Source organism: Garra rufa, chromosome 2 (assembly GCF_049309525.1).
Source record: "Garra rufa chromosome 2, GarRuf1.0, whole genome shotgun sequence".
Lineage (NCBI taxonomy): Eukaryota > Metazoa > Chordata > Actinopteri > Cypriniformes > Cyprinidae > Garra > Garra rufa.
In genome coordinates, this window is record NC_133362.1 from 53,351,319 (window position 1) to 53,367,719 (window position 16,401).

Below are 16,401 nucleotides of genomic sequence, written 5' to 3' on the forward strand. Positions count from 1 at the left end.
ATGGGTAATATAAAGTTATCCGTTTCGTTGTCATAATTATCATTGTAATACAACACAAAAAAGAAAACAATAATTGTAATGATCATTTTATGTAAAAGTAGCCATGCCTTGATGAAATGCTTATTAAATCAATAACCTTACTTGACTAAATGGTTTGTCTTTTTTCTTTCACAGACGTTTCCTTCGGGGACATTATTGAAAGCTCCATCTGTAGTTCCACTTCCTCGTTTGTGGTCGGAGACCTTGCCACCAGAAGATCACAAGTGGATTGGCAAAAGGCTTTTCAAAATGGGGTCCAAGGGAAAGCCAGAGCTCCGTGATGACCTCCAGCTCTGGTATTACCCACCACAGCCAGCACTTACCTACAATCAGGGTCCAGCTCCAGACAGATTCTTTTGTCATGCACTTCTGCTGTGGATGCCGTACAAGCTGTGGAGGGTCAAGATTCTCTGTCCCAATCCTGCCTGCGGACGGCATCAACTGACAGGAGGTGGTCTGCACAAAAGGGCACGGCAGGTTCTGGACATCGACAGAATGTACAGCATGGTCACAGAAACCCTCATCTGTACCAAGTGTAGAGCCTCGCATGTGTCCTGGAGTCAGACAGTCCTGCAACAGCTAGACCTGGGTCATCGCTCTGAGTTTCGGGTTATCCTCACGCGGAAGTAAGCACACTTTCATTCTGCATCATGTTGTTAGGCCATCATCACATACATATGCAAATAGTTTACAAATCAAATATGTAAAATATATGAATGAGTGTATTTTGCTTTTTCTAAGGTATGCCTGTGATATGCGGGTCATCCGGCTACTGCGTGAGCGTAGCTAGGCAACAGCCCCACGCGGGTGATAAAGCAGCTGCGTGAAAACCACAGCGAGGAGTGGCTCCAGCGTCTGGCCCGATACACCACCCAGTGTGTCGACTTTCTTAATCGACCTGGAGTGTTGCCAGTAAAATTCCAGGAACCCCCACAGCCTACAGTGGTGCCAAGCTGCAAGTGGCTACTCACCGTGTACAGCCAAGACATCCTAACAAGGCTGGATGAAATCCATGCAAGGATAACATCCACCTATGGCTCTGTCTTGAAGATGGATTCTACTAAAAAGGTTAGTTGTGGATTTTTGTTTATTAATGCTGTTGTTTATATACACAACACAGCAGTATATCTGTATTTTACATGGTGGGATGTTTGATTGCATTTACAGCATGTTCCATATCATGTCTTATTACAGATAACCAAGAAGCTGGCTGGGACAGCGAGGGGAACGGGACTCTGGCTTACCTCTGTCGGCAATGAGTTTGGTCAGGTGCTCATGAGCGTGCTGACAGCCCAGGAAGGAGCAGGACTGGATATGATGGTAGATGGTATGGTGAAAAGATACCAACAGGCTGGTGTGGATCCACCTGCTGTGTTGTATGTGGACTGTGGGTGCTGCACTGAGGTGGGCGAGACGAAGCTGAAAACCAGATTCAGAGGTTGGCCAGATCTCATGATACGCTTGGACATCTGGCATTTTATGCGCAGGATTGCCCTGGGGTGTACAACTGATGCCCATCAGCTGTACCCCATCTTCATGTCGCGGCTATCAGCGTGCATCTTTGAATGGGATGCAGCTGATCTCTCAGTGCTTCGCAAAGCAAAGAGAGCGCTATTGATCTCCCAGGGTTGGCCTTCGCTGGCAGATGAAGATGTCAACAAGCATCTTACCAGGAATGAGCTGGCTCTACATTGCCGGAGGAGAACCCGCGGAGAGGAGACTACCATCCTTCTCCTTGAACGGCTGTTTACAGAGCTCTTGAGCAGCAAGGGCAATGACTCCCTGGGTGTTCCTCTCCTGGATCAAAAAAGGATGGAGCACATCTGGAGTGTCCAGAAGAAGCATGTAAAGTGCATCCAAGACCCCCCTGGTGTTGTGCTCTATATAGAGACTGGAAGCTTAACCAAGGGAGGTGTGCTTCTAACGACATACAGATGTGCCAGAGGCTCCACTTCTCTCGAGTCCTTTCACCTACACCTGAACCGTTTCATCCCAGGTATGTCTCTGTCACACTCCCTGTGCATATATATAATATATATATATATGTATGTGTATATGTATATGTATATATATATATATGTATGTATATATATAAAACACATTACTTGTCTTTTGTGTTTCTTTAACACTCACCTTTACACTGTTGTGTCCATTAACAGGGACCAGTGCAAACAGTCTTAACTTTCAGATTTATCTGCTGGAGGGACTACACCGGTGGAACCAGGACAGGGAGGCTGCTTCATTGTCAGCAGAACCATCAGCTTTATGCAGCTACACAGGAGAACTTGTTCACTGTGTAAACAGCAACTATGAAAAGCTGTTTGGCAAGAAAGTGGTTCCAACATTTTGTTCCCCTGCCTGTTACACCGGTAAGAAAAAGTGTTATTGTTAATGAACTTAGAATTTCTGTGTAATCTCTGTCTATATATTTAACTCTACAAAGTCTACTGTCATGATTGATATGCAAATTTCTAAGGCTTTTAAATTATCGACATTATCCAAACTTTATTGATAGTTTATACTTTTAATCAAGAAAAAGGCATTAGGAAAATCATGTTACATGTAAGTATCTAATATGATACAATAGGTTTTTGAGGAATATTTATTTGTACGTCTCTCAATTATCATTTGTATTGTGTTGCATTATGTGTTTTTGCATATGTTTTTTTCCTCCTCAATGATTCAGCATTGTATTTAATTCCTGTTTGTTTATTATTTTAATTTCAGGTGAGCTCATTGGAGTCCAGTATCTGTTTCAGCAGACAGGTCAGGCACTGCAGGACATGAATCCAGACTCCGAGCAGAACGCAGAGCTCATTGAAGACCTCAGTGTGGAGGAGCGAGATGAAGATGAGGGCTTCTGTGACATCAGCGAGGATCAGACCATTACTGATCTGGAGGCTGACTTGTCACCACCCTCTTCCACACTTGCACTTAGTGGTACTTCTGTACTGGGCTCTCCATCCCCTTCACCAGTCCCTGACCCTACACAAGGCCTCTCACAGTCTCCCACATCACCTGGACCCTCAGGGACTGCTGTCTCACCTGTCCCATCTGAAACATCTGTTTCACCTCTTCCCTCAGAGCCAGAGGATGCTGGTCAGAAAGATGATGAAGAGATGGTAAGTGCAAGATGAAACAACATTTAAAAGATCAAACAACTAGGGATGCACCTATCCGACTTTCTCAGTCCCGATACCGATACCTGGGCTTTGTATATCTGTCGGTATATCTACCCGATACCGATCCGATACCATTGTTGAATTAATAATAAACTGCATACATTCAACCTTATACCTTCCTTCCACCATGTAGAAGAAACTACAGGCACCAAACTTTCCTAACTAAACATTACTTTCCTAACTAAGACAAAACACATGTAATGTATTGAATACTTATTTATTTGTTATTTAAAGAACAATTGTGCATTCAAATCGAAAATAGAATGTAATCAAACTTCTCAAAATAAATTTAAATAAATAAAATGTAGTAGTAGAAATGGAGGAAGAAAATAAAAAAGAGCCCCGTGGATCTGTTAATTCTTCCGATCCCCGATCCAGCTATTTTTTTAATATCGGGGCCGATATCCAATCCTAATATCGGATCGGTGCACCCCTACAAACAACATCAAAGTCATTAATAAGCTGCAAATACACATAATGTCAAGTCAGCTTTCTTTCCATTGTGTTTTATACTTTAAAGAAGGTGCCAAAACAGCTTCCCACTGATAAACATTATAATGTTGGTGTTGGTGTTTTTTAATAGGCCGTTGACAGCCAAAATGTCCCTGGTTATCAACATGTGGACAGATTGGCAGAATATCTGGTGGATCTCCGGGGTCACACAGCCCTCAGCCTGACCAACCAGGAGGCCAACACCATAATTGCACTTTGGCAGAGCTTGGATGACCAGGACAAGCAACGGGTGGTGTATGCAGCTCGACATCAGAAGAGACTGCTGAGTGGACGCTTCAGAGTACCTAAGAGGCCCACTCAAACCCCTGGAGTAGAGAGCACCACCAGATGTGTGCTGGGTGCAAGCAGCGCACCTGCACAATGGCCTGACTGTTGCCGCCTGGTGGAGACCATCTTCATCAGGCTTTGCACTGTTCACCCAAGCCCCAAAAGAAAAGGCAAGGGAGCGCTGTCAAGATGGTCTCTGATCCTTCAAGACTACAGAAGGATAAGGCAGCTTGTACTGGGCAACAGTTTGGTGATGGAAGGAACATCACTGCAGCTGGTGGAGGTTAACCAGAACACCCTGATTCAGTGGCACAACAACAGACAGAAAAAGCAGGAGCTGTCTGTGCTGCTTCAGGGCATTCAGTTGCCTCAGTCCCTCCCTGAAGCTCAGGAGCCTCTCCAGGCTGCCAAGCGTCTACGGACTGAGACAGAACAACCAGCGGAGCAGCACCAGTACAAGCTACCAGAGAGCACGGCAGGTCAAGCAAAGCAGAGGCAGGGTTCTTCTGGGCGACCCCCTCTCAGACCCAAGGCACCAGCACAGAGTCCTGTGTCAGTTACGCCATCAGCACCTGGAGCATCAGCACAGATGCTACCCAACATAGTCCTATCAACAGGACCAAGTTTTCAGGGAGTGCCAATGCTTCAGGGTTTGCCAGTGCTACAGGGTCTGCAAGTGGTCCAAAGACTGCCAATGGTCCAGGGAATGGCGATGGTTCAGGGAATCCCATTTGTCCAGGGGATGCCAATAATTCCGCCTACAGTTGTGCAGGCCATCAGTTCACAACCTGCTGCACCAACTGCCAGTCCGCAAACCATGCCCAAGAGACCCTACAGGAGAACTGTTGAAGCAAACACTTGTAAGAAGTGTGGGCAGTTTAAAACAAGTGCAACGGGCATAGCCAGTACAGGGGCAGGGTGTACTGCCCACAGACTGAAACTGTTACAAAAGAACAGTGGCTGGAGGAAATGCGGAGAACCATTCCCAAATAAAGTATATATTTGTGTGTATGTGGTGTATATAGCAAAAAGAGTTCACTATTGTTAATATTTGTGTAAAAAAAAAAATATTTGTGTTTTTAACTTTTTGTAGTTTTTTTTAACTATTATTTAATATTTTATTAAACTTTTTATTTCTTGTTTTTGAGGACTTAACTTTTTATTTAACTTATTTATTGGTTTTGAAAACTTAATATTTGTCATTTCCCTTTTAGTTCATTGTTGTTTAAATACTTCTTATATAATTTATATAATTTAATATTTATTATATATTAATATTTATTTTTATTTTATTTATTTCATATTCATTACTGTATTGTTGGAATAATTTTTAAATAAAAACAAACTTTCCAAACTGTAAAGTTATTGCTTTTTCTTTTTTACTTTTATTTTCATTTTATTTGCCTTTTCATTTATTGTTGTCTGTAAACTTATTTAATATTTAATTTGATTTATTTAATATTCATTACTGTATTGTTGGAATAATTGCAAAATAAAAAATAAAACTGGGAAATGATTGTTTTTTGTTTTTGACTTTTATTTTCATTTTATTTCCCTTTTTATTTATTGTTCTTTGAATACCTAATTAATATTTAATTGTATTTGTTTAATATTCATTACCATTCTGTTGGCACAACTGCAAAACAAAAACAAACTGGCAAATTATAGCTTTTTGTTTTTTACTTTTATTTTCATTTAATTTGCCTTTTCATTTATTGTTGTTTGAATACCTAATTCATATTTAATTTTATTTATTTAATATTCATTACTGTATTGTTGGAATAATTGTAAAATAAAAACAAACTGGGAAATGATTGCTTTTTGTTTTTTACTTTTATTTTCATTTTATTTGCCTTTTCATTTATTGTTGTTTGAATACCTAATTCATATTTAATTTTGATTTACTTAATATTCATTACTGTATTGTTGGAATAATTATAAAATAAAAACAAACTGGAAAGTTATTGCTTTTTGTTTTTTACTTTTATTTTCATTTTATTTTCCTTTTCATTTATTGTTGTTTGAAAACGTATTTAATATTTCATTTTATTCATTTAATATTCATTACTGTATTGTTGGAATAATTATAAAATAAAAACAAATTGTCAAATTATTGCTTTTAGTTTTTTACTTTTATTTTCATTTTATTTGCATTTTCATTAATTGTTGTTTGAAAACCTATTTAATTTTTAATTTGATTTATTTAATATCCATTACTGTATTGTTGGAATAATTATAAAATAAAAACAAATTGTCAAATTATTGCTTTTTGTTTTTTACTTTTATTTTCATTTTATTTTGCTTTCCTTTTCATTTATTGTTGTTTGAAAAATTATTTAATATTTCATTTTATTTATTTAATATTCATTACTGTATTGCTGGATTATAAAATAAAAACAAATTGTCAAATTATTGCTTTTTGTTTTTTACTTTTATTTTCATTTTATTTTCCTTTTCATTTATTGTTGTTTGAAAACTTATTCAATATTTAATTTTATTTATTTAATATTCATTACTGTATTGTTGGAATAATTGTAAAATAAAAATAAACTGGCAAATTATTGCTTTTTGTTTTTTACTTTTACTTTTATTTTCATTTTAATTTATTGTTGTTTGAAAACTTATTTAATATTTTATTTTATTTAATATGCATTACTGTATTGTTGGAATAATTGTAAAACAAAAACAAACTGGGAAATTGTTGCTTTTTGATTTCTGTTTTTATTTTCATTTTATTTCCCTTTTAATTTATTGTTGATTGAAAACTTATTTAATAGTTAATATAATTGTATTTATTTAAAATTCATTACTGTTCTGTTGGCATGATTGTAAATTAAAAAATTTCAACATATTAATGACTATTTTATTCTAATTACTATCTTTTTTTCAATACAAATAACATATTTGTAAGTGTCTTGAATGAAGGTAACATACAAAACTCCTAATCAGAATAAGTAATATCAATTAAACAAAGAATAATATTATGCTTAATCAGAATAAATAATATTAATACAATAACTACAAAATAATAAGTAATAATAACATCAACAATACCACAGTTCCATTGGCATTCTTTATTTTTCATGGAAGAATTGTACATATGTATATTTTATTAACCTTAAAAATTGCATTTATTTAATGAAATTAACAATATAACAATAACAATACAAAAGGTGCCTTTATCTGGATTCGAACCCCGGTCTTGGTGAGCGCCTGCAATAGGAAACAGTGTAATATAAATGCGCGATTTTCACGCACAAAGAAACCTGAAAATGTATCGTAGCGTGCATGCTAAGGAAGTAATATGTTCTAACGTCACATTTCACCCTTTCTTTTCGTCATTTTTCCCCTTTCTTCTTCCCTTTCTCCTTTTCTTCCTTCCCCCTTTTCTTCCCTTCTTCCCCGTCTTTGACGGACTATTGTTCCCCAGCTTGAACGCAGCGCCTTAGACCGCTCGGCCATCCTGACACGCTTGCGTGGTGGGAGCTGACCCGTTGCGGCTACACCCAGCTTGTGGTCTGAATCCCTAACGAAATGTTGATTCGATTCAAACATAGCTCCACATGTTCTGCCAAGCGCTGAAGACTGTAGCTGTTATCCGAAGCCAAAGGACAAAGGACAGTTCTGTCGGAAAAGTGGGATTCGAACCCACACCTCCAGAGGAGACTGCGACCTGAACGCAGCTTTTGGATCTACGCCCTGCAGGCAGGCACCGACACGCTAGCGCTTCGCATTTCAGACCGGTCATCCCGCCGGCCTCGTTGGCGCAGTTAGGCAGCGCGTCAGTCTCATAATCTGAAGGTCGTGAGTTCGAGCCTCACACGGGGCAGCGAGGTGCCTTTTGATAGCTGAGAGCGCTTACACGACAGAGCGGGCTTCTCTGTTCCCGTCCGCCTGCTTGTCTCCTTCGCCTGAGGGAAAAAGGCCACAGCTCATCTGAAGGGTGGACGACACGACATTGCGGGAGAAACTGAGTTTCCAGGTAAATTCCCTAAATACCATCCAGCGACATTGCATTCAGTCCTAGGCCACCCTTTGACATGCAATATAATCGAAATTCAGTGTTCACGCTGGGCTAATGCTGAATGAATGCAGGAATACCATCCCTGTCATATTCATGTAACATGTGGCGGTGTTCTTGTGAGGTTTTCTTAAGGGTAATATCATGCTGGCATTGGAAATGAAATTCCCTATTAATGGGAAGGCAAGCTTTCGTGAACCTTAAAGCAATGTTGCCTTCATCTTAAGGAAATATTGACTCGATTCTATTACGACTTGACATAGTCTTTCAAGGCATTCTTTAAAAGTGCCTGCAACTTGGTATCGGGGAAGGAGTGATGTCGCACAAACGATACAACGGAGTAATTCTCAAGTTTAACGGAACGCCCGTCGGCGTTACTGCCACTTTATACTAATTCTGACGTCGACTGAAATGTGGTGCTTTGGCAAAGTTAATGCCCTGACACAAGGCAAAGTTGGCAAAGTTACAGCCTTGCGGCTGAAGACCGTAGCTGTTGTCCGTAGCAGAAACTTAAGTCTGTCAGAAGTGGGATTCGAACCCACGCCTCCAGGGGAGACTGCGACCTGAACGCAGCGCCTTAGACCGCTCGGCCATCCTGACACGCTTGCGTGGTGGGAGCTGACCCGTTGCGGCTACACCCAGCTTGTGGTCTGAATCCCTAACGAAATGTTGATTCGATTCAAACATAGCTCCACATGTTCTGCCAAGCGCTGAAGACTGTAGCTGTTATCCGAAGCCAAAGGACAAAGGACAGTTCTATCGGAAAAGTGGGATTTGCACCCACACCTCCAGAGGAGACTGCGACCTGAACGCAGCTTTTGGATCTACGCCCTGCAGGCAGGCACTGACACGCTAGCGCTTCGCATTTCAGACCGGTCATCCCGCCGGCCTCGTTGCCGCAGTTAGGCAGCGCGTCAGTCTCATAATCTGAAGGTCGTGAGTTCGAGCCTCACACGGGGCAGCGTGGTGCCTTTTGATAGCTGAGAGCGCTTACACGACAGAGCGGGCTTCTCTGTTCCCGTCCGCCTGCTTGTCTCCTTCGCCTGAGGGAAAAAGGCCACAGCTCATCTGAAGGGTGGACGACACGACATTGCGGGAGAAACTGTGAGTTTCCAGGTAAATTCCCTAAATCCCATCCAGCGACATTGCATTCAGTCCTAGGCCACCCTTTGACATGCAATATAATCGAAATTCAGTGTTCACGCTGGGCTAATGCTGAATGAATGCAGGAATACCATCCCTGTCGTATTCATGTAACATGTGGCGGTGTTCTTGTGAGGTTTTCTTAAGGGTAATATCATGCTGGCATTGGAAATGAAATTCCCTATTAATGGGAAGGCAAGCTTTCGTGAACCTTAAAGCAATGTTGCCTTCATCTTAAGGAAATATTGACTCGATTCTATTACGACTTGACATAGTCTTTCAAGGCATTCTTTAAAAGTGCCTGCAACTTGGTATCGGGGAAGGAGTGACGTCGCACAAACGATAAAACGGAGTAATTCTCAAGTTTAACGGAACGCCCGTCGGCGTTACTGCCACTTTATACTAATTCTGACGTCGACTGTAATGTGGTGCTTTGGCAAAGTTAATGCCCTGACACAAGGCAAAGTTGGCAAAGTTACAGCCTTGCGGCTGAAGACCGTAGCTGTTGTCCGTAGCCGAAACTTAAGTCTGTCAGAAGTGGGATTCGAACCCACGCCTCCAGGGGAGACTGCGACCTGAACGCAGCGCCTTAGACCGCTCGGCCATCCTGACACGCTTGCGTGGTGGGAGCTGACCCGTTGCGGCTACACCCAGCTTGTGGTCTGAATCCCTAACGAAATGTTGATTCGATCCACATGTTCTGCCAAGCGCTGAAGACTGTAGCTGTTATCCGAAGCCAAAGGACAAAGGACAGTTCTATCGGAAAAGTGGGATTCGCACCCACACCTCCAGAGGAGACTGCGACCTGAACGCAGCTTTTGGATCTACACCCTGCAGGCAGGCACCGACACGCTAGCGCTTCGCATTTCAGACCGGTCATCCCGCCGGCCTCGTTGGCGCAGTTAGGCAGCGCGTCAGTCTCATAATCTGAAGGTCGTGCCTCACGCGGGGCAGCGTGGTGCCTTTTGATAGCTGAGAGCGCTTACACGACAGAGCGGGCTTCTCTGTTCCCGTCCGCCTGCTTGTCTCCTTCGCCTGAGGGAAAAAGGCCACAGCTCATCTGAAGGGTGGACGACACGACATTGCGGGAGAAACTGTGAGTTTCCAGGTAAATTCCCTAAATACCATCCAGCGACATTGCATTCAGTCCTAGGCCACCCTTTGACATGCAATATAATCGAAATTCAGTGTTCACGCTGGGCTAATGCTGAATGAATGCAGGAATACCATCCCTGTCGTATTCATGTAACATGTGGCGGTGTTCTTGTGAGGTTTTCTTAAGGGTAATATCATGCTGGCATTGGAAATGAAATTCCCTATTAATGGGAAGGCAAGCTTTCGTGAACCTTAAAGCAATGTTGCCTTCATCTTAAGGAAATATTGACTCGATTCTATTACGACTTGACATAGTCTTTCAAGGCATTCTTTAAAAGTGCCTGCAACTTGGTATCGGGGAAGGAGTGACGTCGCACAAACGATAAAACGGAGTAATTCTCAAGTTTAACGGAACGCCCGTCGGCGTTACTGCCACTTTATACTAATTCTGACGTCGACTGAAATGTGGTGCTTTGGCAAAGTTAATGCCCTGACACAAGGCAAAGTTGGCAAAGTTACAGCCTTGCGGCTGAAGACCGTAGCTGTTGTCCGTAGCCGAAACTTAAGTCTGTCAGAAGTGGGATTCGAACCCACGCCTCCAGGGGAGACTGCGACCTGAACGCAGCGCCTTAGACCGCTCGGCCATCCTGACACGCTTGCGTGGTGGGAGCTGACCCGTTGCGGCTACACCCAGCTTGTGGTCTGAATCCCTAACGAAATGTTGATTCGATTCAAACATAGCTCCACATGTTCTGCCAAGCGCTGAAGACTGTAGCTGTTATCCGAAGCCAAAGGACAAAGGACAGTTCTGTCGGAAAAGTGGGATTCGCACCCACACCTCCAGAGGAGACTGCGACCTGAACGCAGCTTTTGGATCTACGCCCTGCAGGCAGGCACCGACACGCTAGCGCTTCGCATTTCAGACCGGTCATCCCGCCGGCCTCGTTGGCGCAGTTAGGCAGCGCGTCAGTCTCATAACCTGAAGGTCGTGAGTTCGAGCCTCACACGGGGCAGCGTGGTGCCTTTTGATAGCTGAGAGCGCTTACACGACAGAGCGGGCTTCTCTGTTCCCGTCCGCCTGCTTGTCTCCTTCGCCTGAGGGAAAAAGGCCACAGCTCATCTGAAGGGTGGACGACACGACATTGCGGGAGAAACTGTGAGTTTCCAGGTAAATTCCCTAAATACCATCCAGCGACATTGCATTCAGTCCTAGGCCACCCTTTGACATGCAATATAATCGAAATTCAGTGTTCACGCTGGGCTAATGCTGAATGAATGCAGGAATACCATCCCTGTCATATTCATGTAACATGTGGCGGTGTTCTTGTGAGGTTTTCTTAAGGGTAATATCATGCTGGCATTGGAAATGAAATTCCCTATTAATGGGAAGGCAAGCTTTCGTGAACCTTAAAGCAATGTTGCCTTCATCTTAAGGAAATATTGACTCGATTCTATTACGACTTGACATAGTCTTTCAAGGCATTCTTTAAAAGTGCCTGCAACTTGGTATCGGGGAAGGAGTGACGTCGCACAAACGATACAACGGAGTAATTCTCAAGTTTAACGGAACGCCCGTCGGCGTTACTGCCACTTTATACTAATTCTGACGTCGACTGAAATGTGGTGCTTTGGCAAAGTTAATGCCCTGACACAAGGCAAAGTTGGCAAAGTTACAGCCTTGCGGCTGAAGACCGTAGCTGTTGTCCGTAGCAGAAACTTAAGTCTGTCAGAAGTGGGATTCGAACCCACGCCTCCAGGGGAGACTGCGACCTGAACGCAGCGCCTTAGACCGCTCGGCCATCCTGACACGCTTGCGTGGTGGGAGCTGACCCGTTGCGGCTACACCCAGCTTGTGGTCTGAATCCCTACCGAAATGTTGATTCGATTCAAATATAGCTCCACATGTTCTGCCAAGCGCTGAAGACTGTAGCTGTTATCCGAAGCCAAAGGACAAAGGACAGTTCTGTCGGAAAAGTGGGATTCGAACCCACACCTCCAGAGGAGACTGCGACCTGAACGCAGCTTTTGGATCTACGCCCTGCAGGCAGGCACCGACACGCTAGCGCTTCGCATTTCAGACCGGTCATCCCGCCGGCCTCGTTGGCGCAGTTAGGCAGCGCGTCAGTCTCATAATCTGAAGGTCGTGCCTCACACGGGGCAGCGTGGTGCCTTTTGATAGCTGAGAGCGCTTACACGACAGAGCGGGCTTCTCTGTTCCCGTCCGCCTGCTTGTCTCCTTCGCCTGAGGGAAAAAGGCCACAGCTCATCTGAAGGGCGGACGACACGACATTGCGGGAGAAACTGTGAGTTTCCAGGTAAATTCCCTAAATACCATCCAGCGACATTGCATTCAGTCCTAGGCCACCCTTTGACATGCAATATAATCGAAATTCAGTGTTCACGCTGGGCTAATGCTGAATGAATGCAGGAATACCATCCCTGTCGTATTCATGTAACATGTGGCGGTGTTCTTGTGAGGTTTTCTTAAGGGTAATATCATGCTGGCATTGGAAATGAAATTCCCTATTAATGGGAAGGCAAGCTTTCGTGAACCTTAAAGCAATGTTGCCTTCATCTTAAGGAAATATTGACTCGATTCTATTACGACTTGACATAGTCTTTCAAGGCATTCTTTAAAAGTGCCTGCAACTTGGTATCGGGGAAGGAGTGACGTCGCACAAACGATAAAACGGAGTAATTCTCAAGTTTAACGGAAGTTACTGCCACTTTATACTAATTCTGACGTCGACTGAAATGTGGTGCTTTGGCAAAGTTAATGCCCTGACACAAGGCAAAGTTGGCAAAGTTACAGCCTTGCGGCTGAAGACCGTAGCTGTTGTCCGTAGCCAAAACTTAAGTCTGTCAGAAGTGGGATTCGAACCCACGCCTCCAGGGGAGACTGCGACCTGAACGCAGCGCCTTAGACCGCTCGGCCATCCTGACAAGCTTGCGTGGTGGGAGCTGACCCGTTGCGGCTACACCCAGCTTGTGGTCTGAATCCCTAACGAAATGTTGATTCGATTCAAATATAGCTCCACATGTTCTGCCAAGCGCTGAAGACTGTAGCTGTTATCCGAAGCCAAAGGACAAAGGACAGTTCTGTCGGAAAAGTGGGATTCGAACCCACACCTCCAGAGGAGACTGCGACCTGAACGCAGCTTTTGGATCTACGCCCTGCAGGCAGGCACCGACACGCTAGCGCTTCGCATTTCAGACCGGTCATCCCGCCGGCCTCGTTGGCGCAGTTAGGCAGCGCGTCAGTCTCATAATCTGAAGGTCGTGCCTCACACGGGGCAGCGTGGTGCCTTTTGATAGCTGAGAGCGCTTACACGACAGAGCGGGCTTCTCTGTTCCCGTCCGCCTGCTTGTCTCCTTCGCCTGAGGGAAAAAGGCCACAGCTCATCTGAAGGGCGGACGACAAGACATTGCGGGAGAAACTGTGAGTTTCCAGGTAAATTCCCTAAATACCATCCAGCGACATTGCATTCAGTCCTAGGCCACCCTTTGACATGCAATATAATCGAAATTCAGTGTTCACGCTGGGCTAATGCTGAATGAATGCAGGAATACCATCCCTGTCGTATTCATGTAACATGTGGCGGTGTTCTTGTGAGGTTTTCTTAAGGGTAATATCATGCTGGCATTGGAAATGAAATTCCCTATTAATGGGAAGGCAAGCTTTCGTGAACCTTAAAGCAATGTTGCCTTCATCTTAAGGAAATATTGACTCGATTCTATTACGACTTGACATAGTCTTTCAAGGCATTCTTTAAAAGTGCCTGCAACTTGGTATCGGGGAAGGAGTGACGTCGCACAAACGATAAAACGGAGTAATTCTCAAGTTTAACGGAAGTTACTGCCACTTTATACTAATTCTGACGTCGACTGAAATGTGGTGCTTTGGCAAAGTTAATGCCCTGACACAAGGCAAAGTTGGCAAAGTTACAGCCTTGCGGCTGAAGACCGTAGCTGTTGTCCGTAGCCAAAACTTAAGTCTGTCAGAAGTGGGATTCGAACCCACGCCTCCAGGGGAGACTGCGACCTGAACGCCAGCTGCCGAAGGATAGTCCGACATTATTTTGGAAATGTCGAGCAATGTTGAACTGTGCAGCCAATCACGTCGAAGCACTATAACATTTGGGCCAATCGCGTCGAAGCGCTTCAACATTTCCAGCCAATCATAAAGCGCTATTCTTAACATTTTCTTAACATTTTCGACATTTGACCAATCAGAGTAGAAGAGAATGTCGACGGCACGTTTTCGCGTATTGCCGCTAGGCGGAGGAGTCAGCGTTCTAGTCAGGTGTCAATCAAATTGCCGAACCGAGCCGAAGGTGTACGAAAGAATGACACATCCTCAGGGGGCGTGTCAGAGGTCAAAAATACTTGTTTGAATACTTATTTAATATTTCATTTTATTTATTTAATATTCATTACTGGATTGTTGGAATATTTGTAAAATTAAAAACAAACTGGGAAATTATTGCTTTTTGTTTTTTACTTTTATTTCCCTTTTCATTTATTGTTCTTTGAATACTTATTTAATATTTTATTTTATTTATTTAATATTGATTACCATTCTGTTGGCACAATTGCAAAATAAAAACAAACTGGAAAATTATTGTTTTTTTTGTTTTTTACTTTTATTTTCATTTTATTTCCCTTTTCATTTATTTTTGTTTGAAAACGTATTTAATATTTAATTTTATTTATTTAATATTCATTACTGTATTGTTGGAATAATTGTAAAATAAAAACAAACTGGAAAGTTATTGTTTTTTGTTTTTTACATTTATTTTCATTTTATTTCCCTTTTCATTTATTGTTGTTTAAAAACTTATTCAATATTTAATTTTATTTATTTAATATTCATAACTGTATTGTTGGAATAATTGTAAAATAAAAACAAACTGGGAAATTATTGCTTTTTGTTTTTTACTTTTATTTCCCTTTTCATTTATTGTTCTTTGAATACTTAATTAATATTTTATTTTATTTATTTAATATTGATTACCATTCTGTTGGCACAATTGCAAAATCAAAACAAACTGGAAAGTTATTGTTTTTTGTTTTTTACTTTTATTTTCATTTTATTTCCCTTTTCATTTATTGTTGTTTAAACTTATTTAATATTTCATTTTATTTATTTAATATTCATTACTGTATTGTTGGAATAATTGTAAAATAAAAACAAACTGGAAAGTTATTGCTTTTTGTTTTTTACTTTTATTTTCATTTTATTTCCCTTTTCATTTATTGTTGTTTGAAAACTTATTTAATATTTCATTTTATTTATTTAATATTCATTACTGTATTGTTGGAATAATTGTAAAATAAAAACAAACTGGGAAATTATTGCTTTTTGTTTTTTACTTTTATTTTCATTTTATTTCCCTTTTCATTTATTGTTGTTTGAAAACTTATTTAATAGTTAGTATAATTGTATTCATTTAATATTCATTACTGTTCTGTTGGCATGATTGTAAATTATAATTTTCAGCATATTAATGACTATTTTATTCTAAATACTATCTTTTTTTCATTAAAAATAACAGATTTATAAGTGTCTTGAATGAATGTAACATACAAAACTCCTAATCAGAATAAGTAATATCAATTAAACAAAGAATAATATTATGCTTAATCAGAATAAATAATATTAATACAACAACTACAAAATAATAAGTAATAATAACATCAACATCAACAATACCACAGTTCCATTGGCATTCTTTATTTTTCATGAAAGAATTGTACATATGTACATTTCATTAACCTTCAAAATTGCATTTATTTAATGAAATTAACAATATAACAATAACAATACAAAAAGGTGCCTTTATCTGGATTCGAACCCCGGTCTTGGTGATCGCCTACAATAGGAAACAGTGTAATATAAATGCGCGATTTTCACGCACAAAGAAACCTGAAAATGTATCGTAGCGTGCATGCTAAGGAAGTATTATGTTCCAACGTCATATTTCACTCTTTCTTTTCGTCATTTTTTCTCTTTCTTCTTCCCTTTCTCCTTTTCTTCCTTCCCCCTTTTCTTCCCTTCTTCCCCGTCTTTGACGGACTATTGTTCCCCAGCTTGAACGCAGCGCCTTAGACCGCTCGGCCATCCTGACACGCTTGCGTGGT

General features: G+C 41.5%; 8 non-coding genes across 8 annotated transcripts; 3 read left to right on the top strand and 5 right to left on the bottom strand.

Annotated features, from left to right (window-relative positions):
* Positions 1-7,756: 7,756 nt before the first annotated feature.
* trnam-cau (transfer RNA methionine (anticodon CAU)) lies at positions 7,757-7,830 on the top strand. Its single transcript has one exon. It is a non-coding gene; the product is annotated as a tRNA-Met (tRNA).
* A 709-nt stretch (positions 7,831-8,539) lies between these two features.
* trnal-cag (transfer RNA leucine (anticodon CAG)) lies at positions 8,540-8,622 on the bottom strand. The gene has a single exon. It is a non-coding gene; the product is annotated as a tRNA-Leu (tRNA).
* A 287-nt stretch (positions 8,623-8,909) lies between these two features.
* trnam-cau (transfer RNA methionine (anticodon CAU)) lies at positions 8,910-8,983 on the top strand. Its single transcript has one exon. It is a non-coding gene; the product is annotated as a tRNA-Met (tRNA).
* A 711-nt stretch (positions 8,984-9,694) lies between these two features.
* Positions 9,695-9,777, bottom strand: trnal-cag (transfer RNA leucine (anticodon CAG)). Its single transcript has one exon. It is a non-coding gene; the product is annotated as a tRNA-Leu (tRNA).
* Positions 9,778-10,829: 1,052 nt separating this feature from the next.
* Positions 10,830-10,912, bottom strand: trnal-cag (transfer RNA leucine (anticodon CAG)). Its single transcript has one exon. It is a non-coding gene; the product is annotated as a tRNA-Leu (tRNA).
* A 287-nt stretch (positions 10,913-11,199) lies between these two features.
* On the top strand, positions 11,200-11,273 carry trnam-cau (transfer RNA methionine (anticodon CAU)). Its single transcript has one exon. It is a non-coding gene; the product is annotated as a tRNA-Met (tRNA).
* A 711-nt stretch (positions 11,274-11,984) lies between these two features.
* trnal-cag (transfer RNA leucine (anticodon CAG)) lies at positions 11,985-12,067 on the bottom strand. The gene has a single exon. It is a non-coding gene; the product is annotated as a tRNA-Leu (tRNA).
* Positions 12,068-13,120: 1,053 nt separating this feature from the next.
* Positions 13,121-13,203, bottom strand: trnal-cag (transfer RNA leucine (anticodon CAG)). Its single transcript has one exon. It is a non-coding gene; the product is annotated as a tRNA-Leu (tRNA).
* Between the last annotated feature and the right edge of the window lie 3,198 nt (positions 13,204-16,401).